The 22975-nt window shown below is 42.7% G+C and overlaps 5 non-coding genes and 56 pseudogenes across 5 annotated transcripts; all 61 read right to left on the bottom strand.

Annotated features, from left to right (window-relative positions):
• Nucleotides 1-4598: 4598 nt before the first annotated feature.
• On the bottom strand, nt 4599-4718 carry LOC146727945 (5S ribosomal RNA; annotated as a pseudogene).
• A 312-nt stretch (nt 4719-5030) lies between these two features.
• On the bottom strand, nt 5031-5150 carry LOC146727946 (5S ribosomal RNA; annotated as a pseudogene).
• Nucleotides 5151-5366: 216 nt separating this feature from the next.
• LOC146727947 (5S ribosomal RNA) lies at nt 5367-5486 on the bottom strand. Its single transcript, XR_014928642.1, has one exon. It is a non-coding gene; the product is annotated as a 5S ribosomal RNA (ribosomal RNA).
• Nucleotides 5487-5581: 95 nt separating this feature from the next.
• On the bottom strand, nt 5582-5701 carry LOC146727948 (5S ribosomal RNA; annotated as a pseudogene).
• Nucleotides 5702-5915: 214 nt separating this feature from the next.
• LOC146727949 (5S ribosomal RNA) lies at nt 5916-6034 on the bottom strand (annotated as a pseudogene).
• Nucleotides 6035-6248: 214 nt separating this feature from the next.
• LOC146727950 (5S ribosomal RNA) lies at nt 6249-6368 on the bottom strand (annotated as a pseudogene).
• Nucleotides 6369-6464: 96 nt separating this feature from the next.
• Nucleotides 6465-6584, bottom strand: LOC146727951 (5S ribosomal RNA; annotated as a pseudogene).
• Nucleotides 6585-6799: 215 nt separating this feature from the next.
• Nucleotides 6800-6919, bottom strand: LOC146727952 (5S ribosomal RNA; annotated as a pseudogene).
• Nucleotides 6920-7015: 96 nt separating this feature from the next.
• LOC146727953 (5S ribosomal RNA) lies at nt 7016-7135 on the bottom strand (annotated as a pseudogene).
• A 430-nt stretch (nt 7136-7565) lies between these two features.
• LOC146727954 (5S ribosomal RNA) lies at nt 7566-7685 on the bottom strand (annotated as a pseudogene).
• A 96-nt stretch (nt 7686-7781) lies between these two features.
• On the bottom strand, nt 7782-7901 carry LOC146727955 (5S ribosomal RNA; annotated as a pseudogene).
• Nucleotides 7902-8134: 233 nt separating this feature from the next.
• LOC146727956 (5S ribosomal RNA) lies at nt 8135-8253 on the bottom strand (annotated as a pseudogene).
• A 96-nt stretch (nt 8254-8349) lies between these two features.
• On the bottom strand, nt 8350-8469 carry LOC146727957 (5S ribosomal RNA; annotated as a pseudogene).
• A 96-nt stretch (nt 8470-8565) lies between these two features.
• Nucleotides 8566-8685, bottom strand: LOC146727958 (5S ribosomal RNA; annotated as a pseudogene).
• Nucleotides 8686-9215: 530 nt separating this feature from the next.
• On the bottom strand, nt 9216-9334 carry LOC146727959 (5S ribosomal RNA; annotated as a pseudogene).
• A 311-nt stretch (nt 9335-9645) lies between these two features.
• On the bottom strand, nt 9646-9765 carry LOC146727960 (5S ribosomal RNA; annotated as a pseudogene).
• Nucleotides 9766-10194: 429 nt separating this feature from the next.
• Nucleotides 10195-10313, bottom strand: LOC146727961 (5S ribosomal RNA; annotated as a pseudogene).
• Nucleotides 10314-10622: 309 nt separating this feature from the next.
• Nucleotides 10623-10742, bottom strand: LOC146727962 (5S ribosomal RNA; annotated as a pseudogene).
• Nucleotides 10743-10838: 96 nt separating this feature from the next.
• Nucleotides 10839-10958, bottom strand: LOC146727963 (5S ribosomal RNA; annotated as a pseudogene).
• A 95-nt stretch (nt 10959-11053) lies between these two features.
• LOC146727964 (5S ribosomal RNA) lies at nt 11054-11173 on the bottom strand (annotated as a pseudogene).
• A 309-nt stretch (nt 11174-11482) lies between these two features.
• On the bottom strand, nt 11483-11602 carry LOC146727965 (5S ribosomal RNA; annotated as a pseudogene).
• Nucleotides 11603-11698: 96 nt separating this feature from the next.
• Nucleotides 11699-11818, bottom strand: LOC146727966 (5S ribosomal RNA). Its single transcript, XR_014928643.1, has one exon. It is a non-coding gene; the product is annotated as a 5S ribosomal RNA (ribosomal RNA).
• Nucleotides 11819-11913: 95 nt separating this feature from the next.
• On the bottom strand, nt 11914-12033 carry LOC146727967 (5S ribosomal RNA; annotated as a pseudogene).
• Nucleotides 12034-12248: 215 nt separating this feature from the next.
• LOC146727968 (5S ribosomal RNA) lies at nt 12249-12368 on the bottom strand (annotated as a pseudogene).
• Nucleotides 12369-12464: 96 nt separating this feature from the next.
• Nucleotides 12465-12584, bottom strand: LOC146727969 (5S ribosomal RNA). The gene has a single exon (XR_014928653.1). It is a non-coding gene; the product is annotated as a 5S ribosomal RNA (ribosomal RNA).
• Nucleotides 12585-12678: 94 nt separating this feature from the next.
• On the bottom strand, nt 12679-12798 carry LOC146727970 (5S ribosomal RNA; annotated as a pseudogene).
• A 309-nt stretch (nt 12799-13107) lies between these two features.
• LOC146727971 (5S ribosomal RNA) lies at nt 13108-13227 on the bottom strand (annotated as a pseudogene).
• Nucleotides 13228-13442: 215 nt separating this feature from the next.
• LOC146727972 (5S ribosomal RNA) lies at nt 13443-13562 on the bottom strand. Its single transcript, XR_014928650.1, has one exon. It is a non-coding gene; the product is annotated as a 5S ribosomal RNA (ribosomal RNA).
• Nucleotides 13563-13658: 96 nt separating this feature from the next.
• Nucleotides 13659-13778, bottom strand: LOC146727973 (5S ribosomal RNA; annotated as a pseudogene).
• Nucleotides 13779-13875: 97 nt separating this feature from the next.
• LOC146727974 (5S ribosomal RNA) lies at nt 13876-13995 on the bottom strand (annotated as a pseudogene).
• A 96-nt stretch (nt 13996-14091) lies between these two features.
• LOC146727975 (5S ribosomal RNA) lies at nt 14092-14211 on the bottom strand (annotated as a pseudogene).
• A 95-nt stretch (nt 14212-14306) lies between these two features.
• LOC146727976 (5S ribosomal RNA) lies at nt 14307-14426 on the bottom strand (annotated as a pseudogene).
• Nucleotides 14427-14641: 215 nt separating this feature from the next.
• Nucleotides 14642-14761, bottom strand: LOC146727977 (5S ribosomal RNA; annotated as a pseudogene).
• Nucleotides 14762-14857: 96 nt separating this feature from the next.
• LOC146727978 (5S ribosomal RNA) lies at nt 14858-14977 on the bottom strand (annotated as a pseudogene).
• A 96-nt stretch (nt 14978-15073) lies between these two features.
• LOC146727979 (5S ribosomal RNA) lies at nt 15074-15193 on the bottom strand (annotated as a pseudogene).
• A 96-nt stretch (nt 15194-15289) lies between these two features.
• On the bottom strand, nt 15290-15409 carry LOC146727980 (5S ribosomal RNA; annotated as a pseudogene).
• A 96-nt stretch (nt 15410-15505) lies between these two features.
• Nucleotides 15506-15625, bottom strand: LOC146727981 (5S ribosomal RNA; annotated as a pseudogene).
• A 97-nt stretch (nt 15626-15722) lies between these two features.
• Nucleotides 15723-15842, bottom strand: LOC146727982 (5S ribosomal RNA; annotated as a pseudogene).
• A 95-nt stretch (nt 15843-15937) lies between these two features.
• LOC146727983 (5S ribosomal RNA) lies at nt 15938-16057 on the bottom strand (annotated as a pseudogene).
• A 215-nt stretch (nt 16058-16272) lies between these two features.
• LOC146727984 (5S ribosomal RNA) lies at nt 16273-16392 on the bottom strand (annotated as a pseudogene).
• Nucleotides 16393-16488: 96 nt separating this feature from the next.
• LOC146727985 (5S ribosomal RNA) lies at nt 16489-16608 on the bottom strand (annotated as a pseudogene).
• A 96-nt stretch (nt 16609-16704) lies between these two features.
• On the bottom strand, nt 16705-16824 carry LOC146727986 (5S ribosomal RNA; annotated as a pseudogene).
• Nucleotides 16825-17038: 214 nt separating this feature from the next.
• LOC146727987 (5S ribosomal RNA) lies at nt 17039-17158 on the bottom strand. Its single transcript, XR_014928652.1, has one exon. It is a non-coding gene; the product is annotated as a 5S ribosomal RNA (ribosomal RNA).
• Nucleotides 17159-17470: 312 nt separating this feature from the next.
• Nucleotides 17471-17590, bottom strand: LOC146727988 (5S ribosomal RNA; annotated as a pseudogene).
• A 214-nt stretch (nt 17591-17804) lies between these two features.
• Nucleotides 17805-17924, bottom strand: LOC146727989 (5S ribosomal RNA; annotated as a pseudogene).
• Nucleotides 17925-18450: 526 nt separating this feature from the next.
• On the bottom strand, nt 18451-18570 carry LOC146727990 (5S ribosomal RNA; annotated as a pseudogene).
• A 312-nt stretch (nt 18571-18882) lies between these two features.
• Nucleotides 18883-19002, bottom strand: LOC146727991 (5S ribosomal RNA; annotated as a pseudogene).
• Nucleotides 19003-19098: 96 nt separating this feature from the next.
• On the bottom strand, nt 19099-19218 carry LOC146727992 (5S ribosomal RNA; annotated as a pseudogene).
• Nucleotides 19219-19532: 314 nt separating this feature from the next.
• LOC146727993 (5S ribosomal RNA) lies at nt 19533-19652 on the bottom strand (annotated as a pseudogene).
• A 96-nt stretch (nt 19653-19748) lies between these two features.
• On the bottom strand, nt 19749-19868 carry LOC146727994 (5S ribosomal RNA; annotated as a pseudogene).
• A 96-nt stretch (nt 19869-19964) lies between these two features.
• LOC146727995 (5S ribosomal RNA) lies at nt 19965-20084 on the bottom strand (annotated as a pseudogene).
• A 96-nt stretch (nt 20085-20180) lies between these two features.
• LOC146727996 (5S ribosomal RNA) lies at nt 20181-20300 on the bottom strand (annotated as a pseudogene).
• A 214-nt stretch (nt 20301-20514) lies between these two features.
• Nucleotides 20515-20634, bottom strand: LOC146727997 (5S ribosomal RNA; annotated as a pseudogene).
• Nucleotides 20635-20945: 311 nt separating this feature from the next.
• On the bottom strand, nt 20946-21065 carry LOC146727998 (5S ribosomal RNA; annotated as a pseudogene).
• A 96-nt stretch (nt 21066-21161) lies between these two features.
• Nucleotides 21162-21281, bottom strand: LOC146727999 (5S ribosomal RNA; annotated as a pseudogene).
• Nucleotides 21282-21591: 310 nt separating this feature from the next.
• On the bottom strand, nt 21592-21711 carry LOC146728000 (5S ribosomal RNA; annotated as a pseudogene).
• Nucleotides 21712-21807: 96 nt separating this feature from the next.
• LOC146728001 (5S ribosomal RNA) lies at nt 21808-21927 on the bottom strand (annotated as a pseudogene).
• Nucleotides 21928-22023: 96 nt separating this feature from the next.
• On the bottom strand, nt 22024-22143 carry LOC146728002 (5S ribosomal RNA; annotated as a pseudogene).
• Nucleotides 22144-22239: 96 nt separating this feature from the next.
• LOC146728003 (5S ribosomal RNA) lies at nt 22240-22359 on the bottom strand (annotated as a pseudogene).
• A 214-nt stretch (nt 22360-22573) lies between these two features.
• On the bottom strand, nt 22574-22693 carry LOC146728004 (5S ribosomal RNA; annotated as a pseudogene).
• Nucleotides 22694-22789: 96 nt separating this feature from the next.
• LOC146728005 (5S ribosomal RNA) lies at nt 22790-22909 on the bottom strand (annotated as a pseudogene).
• Between the last annotated feature and the right edge of the window lie 66 nt (nt 22910-22975).

Consider the following 22975-nt stretch of genomic DNA (forward strand, 5'->3'; position numbering starts at 1 on the left):
TCCGAAGGTATCGAATTAAGTAGTTGTTGATATTGATTGGCAATCATTCGTTCACTCAGTTCAGATTGGGACGCACCACAAACTATTTCTACAATAGCCTCACATGTTAAAATACCAGGCACGACTTCATAGAAGAGGTCTTTAACCTTCTCAATATCAGCATTAATATAATCTTTGAAAAAAAGAGGTACGCCATTGTTGGTTATGTATGAATTAAAAAACAATGGTTCATGCCAAATGTCATTATTTGACTGTAGAGGGCGCCATCTGTTATTTACAACCAGTCTCCAAGCTTTTAGTATCTCTTGATAAAAAGGGGGGACATCCCCACATTTTGAAATGTCAATATTTATTTTGAAAATACTGGAGTCTAATTTCATATTTCTATACTTGTTTAAACAATACCACATAAAATATTTAAACTTATGAGTACATTCGGGGTCCATCATTTTCTTTACCCATTTTAAACGAAATGCAGTCTTTTTCGTACCAATATCAACCAGGTTCAACCCTCCGTGACTTACTGGCCTAGTTAGAACGTCATATTTAATAAGGTGCTTTTTACCGCTCCAGAAAAAGTTTGTAATATTTGTTTTCAGTTTGTTTACATACACGTCAGGAATACTTAACACAGAGAGAGTGTACCATAGAGTTGATGATACTAGGCTATTGATAATTAAGATTTTACCACTGTATGTCAGTTTTCGGTGGGACCACTGTTTCATAATTTTGGTACACTTGTTAATTCTTTTTTCCCAATTGTCTTCCAAATAATTACAGTTTTCATTTCCAACAGTAATCCCTAGCAAGTTAATCTTATTTACACAGTGTTTTATGGGGAAAGGATTGTCAGTGCGCCCTCGCATTGTTCCGAGCCATAACAACTGTGTTTTATCATAGTTTAATTTTGCACCTGATGCGCCCTCATAGTCACTTAGAATTTCGAAAGACCTGTGCGCTGATTTGTCATCCCGGAGACTAAGCGTTGTGTCATCAGCATGTTGGTAAACAAGAGAAATATCTCGGCAGCCAGGCATACCAATGCCTGTGATTCCAGAGTTAGCTTTGATAGCAGCATTAAGGGGTTCGGCGGACAATACATACAAAATTGCAGAAATTGGGCACCCTTGTCTTATGCCGCGAGTTACAGTGAATGGTTTTGACAGGTAGCCATTACACTTAATGCTGCTATTCGCGCCATTGTATAATACATTTATCCAATTCATGAAATCGTGTCCGAAATTAAAGGTCTTCAAGGTACTCATTAAATATTGGTGATCGACTCGATCAAATGCTTTCATTTGATCGAGTTTTAAAAAAATACCTGACTGGTTCGTTTCATTGACGTAGTCGATGAGATTGCTCATGCATACAACATTGTCAACAATATCGCGACCGGGTATGCAGCAAGTCTGATCAGTGGATATAATAGTTCCAATAACGCTACGAAGGCGATTTGCCAGTGTTTTGGACAGAATTTTATAATCCACGTTCAAAAGGCTAATAGGTCTCCAGTTTTTCCACATACGTTTATCACAGTTTGATTTCGGTATGAGCGTAAGAAGGGCCCGCTGCATACTACATGAGAGGGAACCAGTTTCAAGTGCCAAATTATAACAGTCTAGCAGGTCATGCGAAACATCGTCCCAAAACCGTTTATACCAAGCAGCGGTGAGCCCATCACATCCGGGACTTTTATCATTTGTCATGTTTTGGAGTGCACAATGAAGCTCATCAATTGTCAATTGACTTTCGCAATTATTTTTGTCATCGTCATCAAGTCTAGCATTTACACATTTTAGGAAGTTATCAATATTTGTTTGATCGTGATATTCTTCCTTATACAAGTCGGAGTAAAACAAAACGCCGTCAGCAAGTATATCATCGCTTGTATTTATCGTACTTCCGTCATCTCTTATTATATTCGTAATTAATTTTGAGTTTTGATGAGATTTTTCTAGATTAAAAAAATATTTTGAGCTAGTTTCGCCTTCTTCAAAATTTTTAATTTTACTTCTTATAATTGCACCATTGATCTCACTTTTAGTAATTGATTCAAGTTCTTTCTCGAGTTCAAATACTTTAGTTAAATTATAATCGACATATTTCGCTGCTTTGTGGTATTCATGGGCGATACGTTTTTCCAATGATTTTTTTAATTTTATCAGGGTTTTCTTTTACTTAATACTGTAGCTTATGGAAAAAAGCCGAATTTGCTCTTTTAGAGCATCCCACCAGACAAGTTTATTTTCAGAGTATGCACTTGCGGTTTTGGACATTTCTATTATTTCTTGGATTTTATTGGTGTATTCTTCATCTTGTAATAATTCGTTGTTAAACTTCCATATTCCCGGGCCTCTATTGACCCTATCAAATTTTATATTATACTTTAGTAGATCATGGTCACTAAATGGATATTTTACAATTTCTGATGATACACAGTAATGTATGTGAGAGGATTGCATTAACAGGTAATCAATACGGCTCTGTCGTAAAACATTGTTTACGTTATCATATCTACGCCAAGTGAACTGTTTAGCGTGTTTATGTTGTCGTCGCCAAACATCAATGAGGGAATTTTGGTTCATTAAATTTAAAAGATTGGCACGTGATCTGTCGCCCGCTGTTGCAATACCTCCACTGTCCATTTCAAAGTTCTGTTTACAATTAAAATCGCCTATCACCAGATTAGCACAATCGGGTAAAAGATATTGCCCCAGGCCATCGAAAAAATCACACCTGTCCTTAACTACAGTGGGAGCGTACACATTGATTATATTAACTTGTTGGTCATCAATGTCACATGTGAGCTGAATGATTCTTCCATTATTACAACAAGTTGTATTTATGACCTCAATTCCCGATTTTTTCCTAACAAGACAACAAACACCTCGCCTTGAAGCTGTATCTGACGACAGGCAATAAAATATTTCAAAGTCATTTTCAAATTTTTTTGTGATATCGTTTACATTACAATTTGACCAAAATATTTCTTGTAAACAAATTATGTCATAATGATTTGCTTTAAACAAATTAATTGTTTGCAATATCTTTTCACTATTTACAAAACCGTTGACGTTAAGTGATACTAAAATCACCATAAATAACAATATACTCACAAACATTGTTCTTATTGTTTACATTTGTTACTCTGTCCGTCTTCATTTTCCGCCTTTTTATCACCTTTTTTTGGAGTAAACGCTTGTCTTACTGCAGTGTTCTTTAAGTTGGGCTTCCGTGGTTGTTTCTTTCGCTGTCGAGATTCGTCTTGGCTATTTCTAGGTTCTTCCTCGCTTGAAAGATGCCGTTTCTGTCTGTTGCCGGATTCATTAGTGGAGGCGCGATCAAGATTGCTATGCGTATCTGTAGTTTCCATTTTTTCGGTACTTTCTTCTATAATCTCTTCCTTCGATTTCTGTGCAGGTGTGATATGTTCGTCGTGAGGTTCGTCACTTGTATCCCGCGATGTTGTAGTTTCGCATTCGATTTCAGTTGTATCATGATTAGGTGGTGAGCTAGTGTTAATGTTTGTCTCATGCGCTGATTCATTTCTATCACTGTCATTGTTTTCAATGGAGTCAGCACCCACACTCTCGCATTGATGAGCATAATGACCTGTTTTTTTACATTTGAAGCAGCGCGACTGTGGACAATACCGTTCCGTGTGCCCGAGATCTTGACATTTTTTGCACCTGTATTTGGGGCACTCGTAAATTAAATGATCATCGCTCAGGCATTTGTTGCACACTTTTTGTTGATTACTATGTAATAGTCTTACGTATTGACCATTTTCTTCCAATTTTACTGCGTACGGCAGCGATTTTACATGTGCAGGCATTTCAACACGAATAAAACGCGTGCCGTTTTCAATTTCAGGGGCATCTTTGTAATGTTTCCTGACCATTTTACTGCGAATAATACATCCGTATGATTCGAGCATTTTAATAATGACATCGTCGTCAAGGTAAGCCGGAACGCTAAAAAAGGAGACAGTTGTAAAGTTCCTCACGAGACCGTAGACATGTGCCTCTTTACTGTCGATAGACAGCCCCTGTTCAAGTAAGATCTCCACGTCATCAAAATCAGACAAGGTCACTTGCCAATATCCGTTCATTTTCACACATGCAACAAGTGAATCATTTCCAAAAATTCTCTGCAGCACCGCGATAACATCGATTGCCTTGTATTCATTGTCCGCAATACATACCGTGTGGTTTTTCAATGCAGCACGTCTGGGGTTGCTTTCATAGGCGGCGGCCATATTGGCCCCACCCAGCTGGGCGGAGTCAACTCGTGAAGACAGCTCAGAAACGCGAATTTGTCAGCTCAAATTTAAAAATAATAGGCAAGGTTTGTCAGTTAACCAGAAATCAAGCAGATGTGAAGACTTGACAGTTCTGTGACACAGGATGCAGTGGATTCAAATCGATTTCAGGAGCACCAGTCAGACACGTCCATCTTGGACGAGAACTGGTGTATTCTGCAATGGTTTGGCAGTAGGCTGGATATTCGTCGGAATTGGATGTAATTCACTACTTCGGCTAGGCAAAAAATCCCGGAAAAAAATTAGTATGTACGGTGGAATAAAAATGTTGATGAACCTAATGCACGTGGTATTCCCAGCCGGTCTCCATTGCAAGTACTAACCACGCCCGATGCAGCTTAACTTCAGTGATCGGAGGAGACCTGGTGTATTCTGCAATGGTTTGGCAGTAGGCTGAATATTCGTCGGAATTGGATTTAATTTAATACATCGGCAAGGCAACAAATCCCGGGAAAAAGTTAGTATGTACGGTGGAATAAAAATGTTGATAAGCCTACTGCAGGTGGTATTCCCAGCCGGTCTCATATGCAATTACTAACCATGGTCGATGCAGATTAACTTCAGTGATCGGACGAGAACTGGTGTATTCTGCATTGGTTTGGCAGTAGGCTGAATATTCGTCGGAATTGGATGTCATTTAATGCTACGGCTAGGCAAATAACCATAGGAAAAAGTTAGTATGTAATGTGGAATAAAAATGATGATGAGCCTACCGCACGTGGTATTCCCAGCCAGTCTCCCATGCAAGTAGTAACCACGCCCGATGCAGCTTAACTTCAGTGATCCGACGAGAACTGGTGTATTCTGCAATGGTTTGGCAGTAGGCTGAATATTCGTCGGAATTGGATGTCATTTAATGCTACGGCTAGGCAAAAAAAAAATTGGGTAAAAGTTAGTATGTAATGTGGAATAAAAATGTTGATGAGCCTACTGCACGTGGTATTCCCAGCCGGTCTCCCATGCAAGTACTAACCACGCCCGATGCAGCTTAACTTCAGTGATCGGACAAGAACTGGTGTGTTCTGCAATAAAAAAGTTCATCAGCCTACTGCACGTGGTATTCCCAGCCGGTCTCCCATGCAAGTACTAACCACGCCCGATGCAGCTTAACTTCAGTGATCGGACGAGAACTGGTGTATTCTGCAATGGTTTGGCAGTAGGCTGGACATTCGTCCGAATTGGATGTAATTTAATACATCGGCTATGCAAAAAATCCGGGTAAAACTTAGTATGTACGGTGGAATAAAAATGTTGATGAGCCTAATGCAAGTGGTATTCCCAGCCGGTCTCCCATGCAAGCACTAACCACGCCCGATGCAGCTTAACTTCAGTGATCGGACGAGAACTGGTGTATTCTGCAATGGTTTGGCAGTAGGCTGAATATTCGTCCGAATTGTATGTCATTTAGTGCTTCGTCTAGGCAAAAAAATCATTGGAAAAAGTTAGTATGTAATGTGGTATAAAAATGTTGATGAGCCTACTGCACGTGGTATTCCCAGCCGGTCTCCGTGCAAGAACTAACCACGCCCTATGCGGCTTAACTGCAGTGATTGGATGAGAACTGGTGTATTCTGCAATAAAAATGTTCATCAGCCTACTGCACGTGGTATTCCCAGCGGGTCTCCCATGCAAGTAGTAACCACGCCCGATGCAGCTTAACTTCACTGATCCGACGAGAACTGGTGTATTCTGAATGGTTTGGCAGTAGGCTGAATATTTGTCGGAAGTGGATGTCATTTAATGCTACGGCTAGGCAAAAAATAATAGGAAAAAGTTAGTATGTAATGTGGAATAAAAATGTTGATGAGCCTACTGCACGTGGCATTCCCAGTCGGTCTCCCATGCAAGTACTAACCACGCCCGATGCAGCTTAACTTCAGTGATCGGACAAGAACTGGTGTGTTCTGCAATAAAAAAGTTCATCAGCCTACTGCACGTGGTATTCCCAGCCAGTCTCCCAGGCAAGTACTAACCACGCCCGATGCAGCTTAACTTCAGTGATCGGACGAGAACTGCTGTATTCTGCAATGGTTTGGCAGTAGGCTGGATATTCGTCCGAATTGGATGTAATTTAATACATCGGCTATGCAAAAAATCCCGGGTAAAACTTAGTATGTACGGTGGAATAAAAATGTTGATGAGCCTAATGCACGTGGTATTCCCAGCCGGTCTCCCATGCAAGTACTAACCACGCCCAATGCAGCTTAACTTCAGTGATCGGACGAGAACTGGTGTATTCTGCAATTGTTTGGCAGTAGGCTGAATATTCGTACGAATTGTATGTCATTTAGTGCTTCGTCTAGGCAAAAAATCATAGGAAAAAGTTAGTATGTAATGTGGAATAAAAATGTTGATGAGCCTACTGCACGTGGTATTCCCAGCCGGTCTCCCATGCAAGAACTAACCACGCCCTATGCGGCTTAACTGCAGTGATCGGATGAGAACTGGTGTATTCTGCAATAAAAAATGTTCATCAGCCTACTGCACGTGGTATTCCCAGCCGGTCTCCCATGCAAGTAGTAACCACGCCCGATGCAGCTTAACTTCTGTGATCGGACGAGAACTGGTGTATTCTGCATTGGTGTGGCAGTAGGCTGAATATTCGTCGCAATTGGATGTCATTTAATGCTACGGCTAGGCAAAAAATCCCGGGAAAACGTTAGTATGTACGGTGGAATAAAAATATTGATAAGCCTACTGCATGTGGTATTCCCAGCAGGTCTCCCATACAAGTACTAACCACGCCCGATGCAGCTTAACTTCTGTGATTGGACGAGAACTGGTGTATTCTACAAGGGTTTGGCAGTAGGCTGAATATTCGTCGGAATTGGATGTAATTTAATACTTCGGCTAGGCAACAAATCCCGGGAAAAAGTTTGTATGTACGGTGCAATAAAAATTTTGATAAGCCTACTGCAGGTGGTATTCCCAGCCGGTCTCATATGCAATTACTAACCATGGGCGATGCAGATTAACTTCTGTGATCGGACGAGAACTGGTGTATTCTGCATTGGTTTGGCAGTAGGCTGAATATTCGTCGCAATTGGATGTCATTTAATGCTACGGCTAGGCAAAAAATCCCGGGAAAATGTTAGTATGTACGGTGGAATAAAATTGTTGATGTGCCTAATGCAAGAGGTATTCCCAGCTGGTCTTCCATGCAAGTACTAACCACGCCCGATGCAGCTTAACTTCAGTGATCGGACGAGAACTGGTGTATTATGCAATAAAAAAGTTCATCAGCCTACTGCACATGGTATTCCCAGCCGGTCTCCCATGCAAGTACTAACCAAGCCCGATGCAGCTTAACTTCAGTGATCGGACGAGAACTGGTGTATTCTGCAATGGTTTGGCAGTAGGCTGGATATTCGTCGGAATTGGATGTAATTTAATACATCGGCTAGGCAAAAAATCGCGGGAAAATGTTGGTATGTACGGTAGAATAAAAATGTTGATAAGCCTACTGCACGTGGTATTCCCCGCAGGTCTTCCATGCAAGTACTAACCACGCCAGATGCAGCTTAACTTCAGTGATCGGACGAGAACTGGTGTATTCTGCAATGGTTTGGCAGTAGGCTGAATATTCGTCCGAATTGTATGTCATTTAATGCTTCGTCTAGGCAAAAAATCATGGGAAAAGTTCGTATGTAATGTGGAATAAAAATGTTGATGAGCCTGCTGCACGTGGTATTCCCAGCCGGTCTCCCAGTAGGCTGAGTATTCGTCAGAATTGGATGTCGTTTAACGCTTCGACTAGGCAAAAAATCACGGGAAAATGTTGGTATGTACGGTAGAATAAAAATGTTGATAAGCCTACTGCACGTGGTATTCCCCGCAGGTCTTCCATGCACGTACTTACCACGTCCAGTGGGCTTAACTTCAGTGATCGGACGAGAACTGGTGTATTCTGCATTGGTTTGGCAGTAGGCTGAATATTCGTCGCAATTGGATGTCATTTAATGCTACGGCTAGGCAAAAAATCCCGGGAAAAAGTTAGTATGTACGGTGGAATAAAATTGTTGATGTGCCTAATGCACGAGGTATTCCCAGCTGGTCTCCCATGCAAGTACTAACCACGCCCGATGCAGCTTAACTTCTGTGATCAGACGAGGACTGGTGTATTCTGCAATGGTTTGGCAGTAGGCTGAATATTCGTCGGAATTGGATGTCATTTAATGCTACGGCTAGGCAAAAAATAATAGGAAAAAGTTAGTATGTAATGTGGAATAAAAATGTTGATGAGCCTACTGCACGTGGCATTCCCAGTCGGTCTCCCATTCAAGTACTTACCACGTCCGATACAGCTTAACGTCAGTGATCGGACGAGAACTGGTGTGTTCTGCAATGGTTTGGCAGAAGGCTGAGTATTCGTCAGAATTGGATGTCGTTTAACGCTTCGGCTAGGCAAAAAATCGCGGGAAAATGTTGGTATGTACGGTAGAATAAAAATGTTGATAAGCCTACTGCACGTGGCGTTCCCCGCAGGTCTTCCATGCAAGTACTAACCACGCCAGATGCAGCTTAACTTCAGTGATCGGACGAGAACTGGTGTATTCTGCAATGGTTTGTCATGAGGCTGAATATTCGTCGGAATTTGATGTAATTTAATACTTCGGCTAGGCAAAAAATCCCTGGAAAAAGATAGAATGTACGGTGGAATAAAAATGTTGATGAGCCGACTGAACGTGGTATTCCCAGCCGGTCTCCCGTGCAAGAACTAACCACGACCGATGCGCCTTAACTTCAGTGATCGGACGAGAACTGGTGTATTTTGCAATGGTTTGGCAGTAGGCTGAATATTTGTCGGAATTGGATTTCAATCAATGCTTCGGCTAGGCCAAAAATTACGGGGGGAAAAGGTAGTATGTACGGTGGAATAAAAATGTTGATAAGCCTACTGCTCGTGGTATTCCCAGCAGGTCTCCCATGCAAGTACTAACCACGCCGATGCAGCTTAACTTCTGTGATCGGACGAGAACTGGTGTATTCTACAATGGTTTGGCAGTAAGCTGAATATTCGTCGGAATTGGATGTAATTTAATACTTCGGCTAGGCAACAAATCTCGGGAAAATGTTTGTATGTACAGTGGAATAAAAATGTTGATAAGCCTACTGCTCGTGGTATTCCCAGCCGGTCTCCCATGTAAGTACTAACCATGCACGATGCAGATTAACTTCAGTGATTTACGAGAACTGGTGTATTCTGCATTGGTTTGGCAATAGGCTCAATATTCGTCGGAATTGGATGTAAATCAATACTTCGGCTAGGCAACAAATCCCGGGAAAATGTTAGTATGTACGGTGGAATAAAAATCTTGATAAGCCTACTGCTCGTGGTATTCCCAGCCGGTCTCCCATGTAAGTACTAACCATGCACGATGCTGATTAACTTCAGTGATCGGACGTGAACTGGTGTATTCTGCATTGGTTTGGCAATAGGCTGAATATTCGTCGGAATTGGATGTAATTTAATACTTCGGCTAGGCAACAAATCCCGGTAAAAAGTTAGTATGTACGTTGGAATAAAAAAGTTGATAAGCCTACTGCAGGTGGTATTCCCAGCCGGTCTACCATGCAAGTACTAACATGCCCGATGCAGATTAACTTCAGTGATCGGACGAGAACTGGTGTATTTTGCATTGGTTTGGCAGTAGGCTGAATATTCATCACAATTGGATGTCATTTAATACTACGGCTAGGCAAAAAATCATGGGTAAAAGTTAGTATGTAATTTGGAATAAAAATGTTGATGAGCCTACTGCACGTGGTATTCCCAGCCGGTCTCCTATGCAAGTACTAACCACACCAGATGCAGCTTAACTTCAGTGATCGGACACGAACTTGTGTATTCTGCAATAAAAATGTTCATCAGCCTACTGCACGTGGTATTTCCAGCCGGTCTCCCATGCAAGTACTAACCACGCCCATTGCAGATTAACTTCAGTGATTTACGTGAACTGGTGTATTCTGCATTGGTTTGGCAGTAGGCTGAATATTCGTCGGAATTGGATGTCATTTAATGCTACGGCTAGGCAAAAAATCATAGGAAAAAGTTAGTATGTAATGTGGAATAAAAATGTTGATGAGCCTACTGCACGTGGTATTCCCGGCCTGTCTCCCATGCAAGTACTAACCACTAACTAACTAAGTACTAACTAATCGGACAAGAACTGGTGTGTTCTGCAATGGTTTGGCAGTAGGCTGAATATTCGTCGGAATTGGATGTCATTTAATGATACGGCTAGGCAAAAAATCATAGGAAAAAGTTAGTATGTAATGTGGAATAAAAATGTTGATGAGCCTACTGCACGTGGTAATCCCCGTCGGTCTCCCATGCTAGTACTAACCACGCCCGATGCAGCTTAACTTCAGTGATCCGACGAGAAGTGGTGTGTTCTGCAATGGTTTGACAGTAGGCTGAATATTCGTCAGAATTGCATGTCGTTTAACGCTTCGGTAAGGCAAACAATCCCTGGAAAAAGTTGGTATGTACGGTGGAATAAAAATGTTGATAAGCCTACTGCACATGGTATTCCCAGCCGGTCTCCCATACAAGTACTAACCACGCCCGATGCAGCTTAACTTCAGTGATCGGACGAGAACTGGTGTATTCTGCAATGGTTTGTCAGTAGGCTGGATATTCGTCGGAATTGGATGTAATTTAATACTTCGGCTAGGAAAAAATCCCGGGAAAAAGTTAGTATGTACGGTGGAATAAAAATGTTGATGAGCCTAATGCACGTGATATTCCCAGCCGGTCTCCCATGCAAGTACTAACCACGCCCGATGCAGCTTAACTTCAGTGATCGGACGAGAACTGGTGTATTCTGCATTGGTTTGGCAGTAGGCTGAATATTCGTCGGAATTGGATGTCATTTAATGCTACGGCTAGGCAAAAAATCATAGGAAAAATTTAGTATGTAATGTGGAATAAAAATGTTGATGAGCCTACTGCACGTGGTATTCCCAGCCTGTCTCCCATGCAAGTACTAACCACTAACTAACTAAGTACTAACTAATCGGACAAAAACTGGTGTGTTCTGCAATGGTTTGACAGTAGGCTGAATATTCATCAGAATTGCATGTCGTTTAACGCTTCGGTAAGGCAAAAAATCCCGGGAAAAAGTTGGTATGTACGGTGGAATAAAAATGTTGATAAGCCTACTGCACATGGTATTCCCAGCCGGTCTCCAATGCTAGTACTAACCACGCCCGATGCAGCTTAACTTCAGTGATCCGACGAGAACTGGTGTATTCTGCAATGGTTTTGCAGTAGGCAGAATATTCGTCGGAATTGGATGTCATTTAATACTACGGCTAGGCAAAAAATCATTGGTAAAAGTTACTATGTAATGTGGAATAAAAATGTTGATGAGCCTACTGCACGTGGTATTCCCAGCCGGTCTCCCATGCAAGTACTAACCACGCCCGATGCAGCTTAACTTCAGTGATCGGACGAGAACTGGTGTATTCTGCAATGGTTTGGCAGTAGGCTGGATATTCGTCGGAATTGGATGTAATTTAATACTTCGGCTAGGAAAAAATCCCGGGAAAAAGTTACTATGTACGGTGGAATAAAAATGTCGATGAGCCTAATGCACGTGGTATTCCCAGCCGGTCTCCCATGCAAGTACTAACCAAGCCCAATGCAGCTTAACTTCAGTGATCGGACGAGAACTGGTGTATTCTGCAATGGTTTGGCAGTAGGCTGGATATTCGTCGGAATTGGATGTAATTTAATACTTCGGCTAGGCAAAAAATCCCGGGAAAAAAGTTAGTATGTACGGTGGAATAAAAATGTTGGTGAGCCTAATGCACGTGGTATTCCCAGCCGGTCTCCCATGCAAGTACTAACCACGCCCGATGCACCTTAAGTGCATTGATCGGACGAGAACTGGTGTATTCTGCAATAAAAATGTTCATCAGCCTACTGCACGTGGTATTCCCAGCCGGTCTCCCATGCTAGTACTAACCACGCCTGATGCAGCTTAACTTCAGTGATCCGACGAGAACTGGTGTATTCTGCAATGGTTTTGCAGTAGGCAGAATATTCGTCGGAATTGGATGTCATTTAATACTACGGCTAGGCAAAAAATCATTGGTAAAAGTGACTATGTAATGTGGAATACAAATGTTGATGAGCCTACTGCACGTGGTATTCCCAGCCGGTCTCCCATGCCAGTACTAACCACGCCCGATGCAGCTTAACTTCAGTGATCGGACGAGAACTGGTGTATTCTGCAATGGTTTGGCAGTAGGCTGGATATACGTCGGAATTGGATTAATTTAATACTTCGGCTAGGAAAAAATCCCGGGAAAAAGTTACTATGTACGGTGGAATAAAAATGTTGATGAGCCTAATGCACGTGGTATTCCCAGCCGGTCTCCCATGCAAGTACTAACCACGCCCGATGCAGCTTAACTTCAGTGATCGGACGATAACTGGTGTATTCTGCATTGGTTTGGCAGTAGGCTGAATATTCGTCGGAATTGGATGTCATTTAATGCTACGGCTAGGCAAAAAATCATAGGAAAAAGTTAGTATGTAATGTGGAATAGAAATGTTGATGTGCCTACTGCACGTGGTATTCCCAGCCTGTCTCCCATGCAAGTACTAAGCACTAACTAACTAAGTACTAACTAATCGGACAAAAACTTGTGTGTTCTGCAATGGTTTGACAGTAGGGTGAATATTCGTCAGAATTGCATGTCGTTTAACGCTTCGGTAAGGCAAAAAATCCCGGGAAAAAGTTGGTATGTACGGTGGAATAAAAATGTTGATAAGCCTACTGCACATGGTATTCCCAGCCGGTCTCCCATGCAAGTACTAACCACGCCCAATGCAGCTTAACTTCAGTGATCGGACGAGAATTGGTGTATTCTGCAATGGTTTGGCAGTAGGCTGGATATTCGTCGGAATGGGATGTAATTTAATACTTCGGCTAGGCAAAAAATCCCGGGAAAAAAGTTAGTATGTACGGTGGAATAAAAATGTTGGTGAGCCTAATGCACGTGGTATTCCCAGCCGGTCTCCCATGCAAGTACTAACAACGCTCGATGCAGCTTAACTTCAGTGATCGGACGAGAACTGGTGTATTCTGCAATAAAAATGTTCATCAGCCTACTGCACGTGGTATTCCCAGCCGGTCTCCCATGCAAGTACTAACCACGCCCGATGCAGCTTAACTTCAGTGATCAGACGGGAACTGGTGTATTCTGCATTGGTTTGGCAGTAGGCTGAATATTCGTCGGAATTGGATGTCATTTAATGCTACGGATAGGCAAAAAATCATCGGAAAAACTTAGTATGTAATGTGGAATAAAGATGTTGATGAGCCTACTGCACGTGGTATTCCAAGCCGGTCCCCCATGCTAGTACTAACCACGCCCGATGCAGCTTTTCTTCAGTGATACGACGAGAACTGGTGTATTCTGCAATGGTTTTGCAGTAGGCTGAATTTTTCGTCGGAATTGGATGTCATTTAATGCTACGGCTAGGCAAAAAATCATGGGTAAATGTTAGTATGTAATGTGGAATTAAAATGTTGATGAGCCTACTGCACGTGGTATTTCCAGCCGATCTCCCATGCAAGTACTAACCACGCCCGATGCAGTTTAACTTCAGTGATCGGACAAGAACTGGTGTGTTCTGCAATGGTTTGACAGTAGGCTGAATATTCGTCAGAATTGCATGTCGTTTAACGCTTCGGTAAGGCAAAAAATCCCGGGAAAAGGTTGGTATGTACGGTGGAATAAAAATGTTGAGAAGCCTACTGCACATGGTATTGCCAGCCGGTCTCCCATGCAAGTACTAACAACTCCCTATGCAGCTTAACTTCAGTGATCAGACGAGAACTGGTGTATTATGCAATGGTTTGGCAGTAGGCTTTATATTCGTCGGAATTGGATGTAATTTAATACTTCGGCTAGGAAAAAATCCCGGGAAAAAGTTAGTATGTACGGTGGAATAAAAATGTTGATGAGCCTACTGCACATGGTATTCCCAGCCTGTCTCCCATGCAAGTACTAACCACGCCCAATGCAGCTTAACTTCAGTGATCGGACTAGAACTGGTGTATTCTGCAATGGTTTGGCAGTAGGCTGGATATTCGCCGGAATTGGATGTAATTTAATACTTCGGCTAGGCAAACAATCCCGAGAAAAAAGTTAGTATGTACGGTGGAATAAAAATGTTGATGAGCCTAATGCACGTGGTATTCCCAGCCGGTCTCCCATGCAAGTACTAACCACGCTCGATGCAGCTTAAGTTCAGTGATCGGACGAGAACTGCCGTATTCTGCAATAAAAATGTTCATCAGCCTACTGCACGTGGTATTCCCAGCCGGTCTCCCATGCTAGTACTAACCACGCTCGATGCAGCTTAACTTCAGTGATCCGACGAGAAGTGGTGTGTTCTGCATTGGTTTTGCAGTAGGCTGAATATTTGTCGGAATTGGATGTCATTTAATGCTAGGGCTAGGCAAAAAATCATTGGAAAAAGTTAGTATGTAATGTGGAATAAAAATGTTGATGACCCTACTGCACGTGGTATTCCCAGCCGGTCTCCAATGCTAGTACTAACCACGCCCAATGCAGCTTAACTTCAGTGATCCGACGAGAACTGGTGTATTCTGCAATGGTTTTGCAGTAGGCAGAATATTCGTCGGAATTGGATGTCATTTAATACTACGGCTAGGCAAAAAATCATTGGTAAAAGTTACTATGTAATGTGGAATAAAAATGTTGATGAGCCTACTGCACGTGGTATTCCCAGCCGGTCTCCCATGCAAGTACTAACCACACCCGATGCAGCTTAACTTCAGTGATCGGACAAGAACTGGTGTGTTCTGCAATGGTTTGACACTAGGGTGAATATTCGTCAGAATTGCATGTCGTTTAACGCTTCGGTAAATCAAAAAATCCCGGGACAAAGTTGGTATGTACGGTGGAATAAAACTGTTGAGAAGGCTACTGCACATGGTATTCCCAGCCGGTCTCCCATGCAAGTACTAACCACGCCCGATGCAGCTTAACTTCAGTGATCAGACGGGAACTGGTGTATTCTGCATTGGTTTGGCAGTAGGCTGAATATTCATCGGAATTGGATGTCATTTAATGCTACGGATAGACAAAAAATCATCGGAAAAAGTTAGTATGTAATGTGGAATAAAGATGTTGATGAGCCTACTGCACGTGGTATTCCAAGCCGGTCCCCCATGCTAGTACTAACCACGCCCGATGCAGCTTTTCTTCAGTGATACGACGAGAACTGGTGTATTCTGCAATGGTTTGACAGTAGGCTGAATTTTTCGTCGGAATTGGATGTCATTTAACGCTTCGGTAAGGCAAAAAATCCCGGGAAAAGGTTGGTATGTACGGTGGAATAAAAATGTTGAGAAGCCTACTGCACATGGTATTGCCAGCCGGTCTCCCATGCAAGTACTAACAACTCCCTATGCAGCTTAACTTCAGTGATCAGACGCGAACTGGTGTATTATGCAATGGTTTGGCAGTAGGCTTTATATTCGTCGGAATTGGATGTAATTTAATACTTCGGCTAGGAAAAAATACCGGGAAAAAGTTAGTATGTACGGTGGAATAAAAATGTTGATGAGCCTACTGCACATGTTATTCCCAGCCTGTCTCCCATGCAAGTACTAACCACGCCCAATGCAGCTTAACTTCAGTGATCGGACTAGAACTGGTGTATTCTGCAATGGTTTGGCAGTAGGCTGGATATTCGTCGGAATTGGATGTAATTTAATACTTCGGCTAGGCAAAAAATCCCGAGAAAAAAGTTAGTATGTACGGTGGAATAAAAATGTTGATGAGCCTAATGCACGTGGTATTCCCAGCCGGTCTCCCATGCAAGTACTAACCACGCTCGACGCTGCTTAAGTTCAGTGATCGGACGAGAACTGCCGTATTCTGCAATAAAAATGTTCATCAGCCTACTGCACGTGGTATTCCCAGCCGGTCTCCCATGCTAGTACTAACCACGCTCGATGCAGCTTAACTTCAGTGATCCGACGAGAAGTGGTGTGTTCTGCATTGGTTTTGCAGTAGGCTGAATATTTGTCGGAATTGGATGTCATTTAATGCTAGGGCTAGGCAAAAAATCATTGGAAAAAGTTAGTATGTAATGTGGAATAAAAATGTTGATGACCCTACTGCACGTGGTATTCCCAGCCGGTCTCCAATGCTAGTACTAACCACGCCCAATGCAGCTTAACTTCAGTGATCGGACAAGAACTGGTGTGTTCTGCAATGGTTTGACACTAGGGTGAATATTCGTCAGAATTGCATGTCGTTTAACGCTTCGGTAAATCAAAAAATCCCGGGACAAAGTTGGTATGTACGGTGGAATAAAAATGTTGAGAAGGCTACTGCACATGGTATTCCCAGCCGGTCTCCCATGCAAGTACTAACCACGCCCGATGCAGCTTAACTTCAGTGATCGGACGAGAACTGGTGTATTCTGCAATGGTTTGGCAGTAGGCTGGATATTCGTCGGAATTGGATGTAATTTAATACTTCGGCTAGGCAAAAAATCCCGGGAAAAAGTTAGTATGTACGGTGGAATAAAAATGTTGATGAGCCTAATGCACGTGGTATTCCCAGCCGGTCTCCCATGCAAGTACTAACCACGCCCGATGCAGCTTAACTTCAGTGATCGGACGAGAACTGGTGTATTCTGCAATAAAAATGTTCATCAGCCTACTGCACGTGGTATTCCCAGCCGGTCTCCCATGCAAGTACTAACCACGCCCGATGCAGCTTAACTTCAGTGATCAGACGGGAACTGGTGTATTCTGCATTGGTTTGGCAGTAGGCTGAATATTCGTCGGAATTGGATGTCATTTAATGCTACGGATAGGCAAAAAATCATAGGAAAAAGTTAGTATGTAATGTGGAATAAAGATGTTGATGAGCCTACTGCACGTGGTATTCCCTGCCGGTCTCCCATGCTAGTACTAACCACGCCAGATGTAGCTTTTTATCAGTGATACGACGAGAACTGGTGTATTCTGCAATGGTTTGACAGTAGGCTGAATATTCGTCAGAATTGCATGTCGTTTAACGCTTCGGTAAGGCAAAAAATCCCGGGAAAAAGTTGGTATGTACGGTGGAATAAAAATGTTGAGAAGCCTACTGCACATGGTATTCCCAGCCGGTCTCCCATGCAAGTACTAACAACTCCCTGTGCAGCTTAACTTCAGTGATCAGACGAGAACTGGTGTATTATGCAATGGTTTGGCAGTAGGCTGGATATTCGTCGGAATTGGATGTAATTTAATACTTCGGCTAGGCAAAAAATCCCGGGAAAAAGTTGGTATGAACGGTGGAATAAAAATGTTGAGAAGCCTACTGCACATGGTATTCCCAGCCGGTCTCCCATGCAAGAACTAACCACGCCCGATGCGGCTTAACTTCAGTGATCGGACGAGAACTGGTGTATTATGCTATAAAAATGTTCATCAGCCTACGGCACGTGGTATTCCCAGCCGGTCTCTCATGCAAGTACTAACCACTCCCGATGCAGCTTAACTTCAGTGATCAGACGAGAACTGGTGTATTCTGCAATGGTTTGGCAGTAGGCTGAATATTCGTCGGAATTGGATGTCATTTAATGCTACGGCTAGGCAAAAAATCATGGGAAAAAGTTAGTATGTAATGTGGAATAAAAATGTTGATGAGCATACTGTACGTGGCATTCCCAGCCTGTCTCCCATTCAAGTACTTACCACGTCCGATGCAGCTTAACTACAGTGATCGGACGATAACTGGTGAATTCTGCAATGGGTTGGCAGTAGGTTGAATATTCGTCGGAATTGGATGTCGTTTATGCTTCGGCTATGCAAAAAATCCTGCGAAAAAGTTAGTATGTTCGGTGGAATAAAAATATTTATGATCCTACAGCATGTGGTATTCTCAGCCGGCCTCCCATGCAAGTACTAACCACGTCCAGTAGGCGTAACTTCAGTGATCGGAGGAGAACTGGTGTATTCTGCAATGGTTTGGCAGTAGGCTGAATATTCGTCGGAATTGGATGTAATTTTATACTTCGGCTAGGCAACAAATCCCGGGAAAAAGTTAGTATGTACGGTGGAATAAAATTGTTGATGTGCCTAATGCACGTGGTATTCCCAGCCGGTCTCCCATGCAAGTACTGACGACGCCCGATGCGGCTTAACTTCAGTGATCAGACGAGAACTGGTGTATTCTGCAATAGTTTGGCAGTAGGCTGAATATTCGTCCGAATTGTATGTCATTTAAAGCTTCGTCTAGGGAAAAAATCATGGGGAAAAAGTTAGTATGTAATGTGGAATAAAAATGTTGATGAGCCTACTGCACGTGGTATTCCCAGCCTGGCTCCCATGCAAGTACTATCCAAGCTGATGCAGCTTAACTTCAGTGATCTTACGAGAACAGGTGCATTCTGCAATTGTTTGGCAGTAGGCTGAACATTCGTCGGAATTGGATGTCATTTAATGCTACGGCTAGGCAAAAAATCTTAGGAAAAAGTTAGTATGTAATGTGAAATAAAAATGTTGATGAGCCTAATGCACGTGGCATTCCCAGCCGGTCTCCCATTCAAGTACTTACGACGTCCGATGCAGCTTAACTTCAGTGATCGAACGAGAACTGGTGTGTTCTGCAATGGTTTGACAGTAGGGTGAATATTCGTCAGAATTGCATGTCGTTTAACGCTTCGGCTAGGCAAAAAATCCCGGGAAAATATTGGTATGTACGGTGGAATAAAAATGTTGATGAGCCTAATGTACGTGGTATTCCCAGCGGGTCTCCCATGCAAGTACTAACCACACCCGATGCAGCTTTACTTCAGTGATCGGACAAGAACTGGTGTATTCTGCATTGGTTTGGCAGTAGGCTGAATTTTCGTCGGAATTGGATGTCATTTAATGCTACGGCTAGGCAAAAAATCACAGGAAAAAGTTAGTATGTAATGTGGAATAAAAATGTTGATGAGCCTACTGCACGTGGTATTCCCAGCCTGTCTCCCATGCAAGTACTAACCACTAACTAACTAAGTAAGTACTAACTAATCGGACAAAAAAATGGTGTGTTCTGCAATGGTTTGACAGTAGGCTGAATATTCGTCAGAATTGCATGTCGTTTAACGCTTCGGTAAGGCAAAAAATCCCGGGAAAAAGTTGGTATGTACGGTGGAATAAAAATGTTGATAAGCCTACTGCACATGGTATTCCCAGCCGGTCTCCCATGCAAGTACTAACCACGCCCAATGCAGCTTAACTTCAGTGATCGGACGAGAACTGGTGTATTCTGCAATGGTTTGGCAGTAGGCTGAATATTCGTCGGAATTGGATTTCAATTAATGTTTCGGCTAGGCAAACAATCAAGGGAAAAAGATAGTATGTACGGTGGAATAAAAATGTTGGTGAGCCTAATGCACGTGGTATTCCCAGCCGGTCTCCTATGCAAGTACTAACCACGCCCGATGCAGCTTAACTTCAGTGATCCGACAAGAACTGGTGTATTCTGCATTGGTTTTGCAGTAGGCTGAATAGTTGTCGGAATTGGATGTCATTTAATGCTAGGGCTAGGCAAAAAATCATTGGAAAAAGTTAGTATGTAATGTGGAATAAAAATGTTGATGTCCCTACTGCACGTGGTATTCCCAGCCGGTCTCCAATGCAAGTAATAACCACGCCCGATGCAGCTTAACTTCAGTGATCCGACGAGAACTGGTGTATTCTGCAATGGTTTTGCAGTAGGCAGAATATTCGTCGGAATTGGATGTCATTTAATACTACGGCTAGGCAAAAAATCATTGGTAAAAGTTACTATGTAATGTGGAATAAAAATGTTGATGAGCCTACTGCACGTGGTATTCCCAGCCGGTCTCCCATGCAAGTACTAACCACGCCCGATGCAGCTTAACTTCAGTGATCGTACGAGAACTGGTGTATTCTGCAATGGTTTGGCAGTAGGCTGGATATTCGTCGGAATTGGATGTAATTTAATACTTCGGCTAAGCAAAAAATCACGGGAAAAAGTTAGTATGTACGGTGGAATAAAAATGTTGATGAGCCTAATGCACGTGGTATTCCCAGCCGGTCTCCCATGCAAGTACTAACCACGCCCGATGCAGCTTAACTTCAGTGATCGGACGAGAACTGGTGTATTCTGCAATAAAAATGTTCATCAGCCTACTGCACGTGGTATTCCCAGCCGGTCTCCCATGCAAGTACTAACCACGCCCAATGCAGCTTAACTTCAGTGATCAGACGAGAACTGGTGTATTCTGCAATAGTTTGGCAGTAGGCTGAATATTCGTCCGAATTGTATGTCATTTAAAGCTTCGTCTAGGGAAAAAATCATGGGGAAAAAGTTAGTATGTAATGTGGAATAAAAATGTTGATGAGCCTACTGCACGTGGTATTCCCAGCCTGGCTCCCATGCAAGTACTATCCAAGCTGATGCAGCTTAACTTCAGTGATCTTACGAGAACAGGTGCATTCTGCAATTGTTTGGCAGTAGGCTGAACATTCGTCGGAATTGGATGTCATTTAATGCTACGGCTAGGCAAAAAATCTTAGGAAAAGTTAGTATGTAATGTGAAATAAAAATGTTGATGAGCCTAATGCACGTGGCATTCCCAGCCGGTCTCCCATTCAAGTACTTACGACGTCCGATGCAGCTTAACTTCAGTGATCGAACGAGAACTGGTGTGTTCTGCAATGGTTTGACAGTAGGGTGAATATTCGTCAGAATTGCATGTCGTTTAACGCTTCGGCTAGGCAAAAAATCCCGGGAAAATATTGGTATGTACGGTGGAATAAAAATGTTGATGAGCCTAATGTACGTGGTATTCCCAGCGGGTCTCCCATGCAAGTACTAACCACACCCGATGCAGCTTTACTTCAGTGATCGGACAAGAACTGGTGTATTCTGCATTGGTTTGGCAGTAGGCTGAATATTCGTCGGAATTGGATGTCATTTAATGCTACGGCTAGGCAAAAAATCACAGGAAAAAGTTAGTATGTAATGTGGAATAAAAATGTTGATGAGCCTACTGCACGTGGTATTCCCAGCCTGTCTCCCATGCAAGTACTAACCACTAACTAACTAAGTACTAACTAATCGGACAAAAAAATGGTGTGTTCTGCAATGGTTTGACAGTAGGCTGAATATTCGTCAGAATTGCATGTCGTTTAACGCTTCGGTAAGGCAAAAAATCCCGGGAAAAAGTTGGTATGTACGGTGGAATAAAAATGTTGATAAGCCTACTGCACATGGTATTCCCAGCCGGTCTCCCATGCAAGTACTAACCACGCCCAATGCAGCTTAACTTCAGTGATCGGACGAGAACTGGTGTATTCTGCAATGGTTTGGCAGTAGGCTGAATATTCGTCGGAATTGGATTTCAATTAATGTTTCGGCTAGGCAAAAAATCAAGGGAAAAAGATAGTATGTACGGTGGAATAAAAATGTTGGTGAGCCTAATGCACGTGGTATTCCCAGCCGGTCTCCTATGCAAGTACTAACCACGCCCGATGCAGCTTAACTTCAGTGATCCGACAAGAACTGGTGTATTCTGCATTGGTTTTGCAGTAGGCTGAATAGTTGTCGGAATTGGATGTCATTTAATGCTAGGGCTAGGCAAAAAATCATTGGAAAAAGTTAGTATGTAATGTGGAATAAAAATGTTGATGTCCCTACTGCACGTGGTATTCCCAGCCGGTCTCCAATGCAAGTAATAACCACGCCCGATGCAGCTTAACTTCAGTGATCCGACGAGAACTGGTGTATTCTGCAATGGTTTTGCAGTAGGCAGAATATTCGTCGGAATTGGATGTCATTTAATACTACGGCTAGGCAAAAAATCATTGGTAAAAGTTACTATGTAATGTGGAATAAAAATGTTGATGAGCCTACTGCACGTGGTATTCCCAGCCGGTCTCCCATGCAAGTACTAACCACGCCCGATGCAGCTTAACTTCAGTGATCGTACGAGAACTGGTGTATTCTGCAATGGTTTGGCAGTAGGCTCGATATTCGTCGGAATTGGATGTAATTTAATACTTCGGCTAAGCAAAAAATCACGGGAAAAAGTTAGTATGTACGGTGGAATAAAAATGTTGATGAGCCTAATGCACGTGGTATTCCCAGCCGGTCTCCCATGCAAGTACTAACCACGCCCGATGCAGCTTAACTTCAGTGATCGGACGAGAACTGGTGTATTCTGCAATAAAAATGTTCATCAGCCTACTGCACGTGGTATTCCCAGCCGGTCTCCCATGCAAGTACTAACCACGCCCAATGCAGCTTAACTTCAGTGATCAGACGGGAACAGGTGTATTCTGCATTGGTTTGGCAGTAGGCTGAATATTCGTCGGAATTGGATGACATTTAATGCTACGGCTAGGCAAAAAATCATAGGAAAAAGTTAGTATGTAATGTGGAATAAAGATTTTGATGAGCCTACTGCACGTGGTATTCCCAGCCAGTCTCCCATGCTAGTACTAACCACGCCCGATGCAGCTTTTCTTCAGTGATACGACAAGAACTGGTGTATTCTGCAATGGTTTTGCAGTAGGCTGAATATTCGTCGGAATTGGATGTCATTTAATGCTACGGCTAGGCAAAAAATCATGGTTAAAAGTT

The sequence above is a fragment of the Saccoglossus kowalevskii genome, unplaced genomic scaffold, assembly GCF_978046115.1.
Source record: "Saccoglossus kowalevskii unplaced genomic scaffold, keSacKowa6.1 SCAFFOLD_24, whole genome shotgun sequence".
In the NCBI taxonomy this organism is placed as follows: Eukaryota; Metazoa; Hemichordata; class Enteropneusta; family Harrimaniidae; genus Saccoglossus; species Saccoglossus kowalevskii.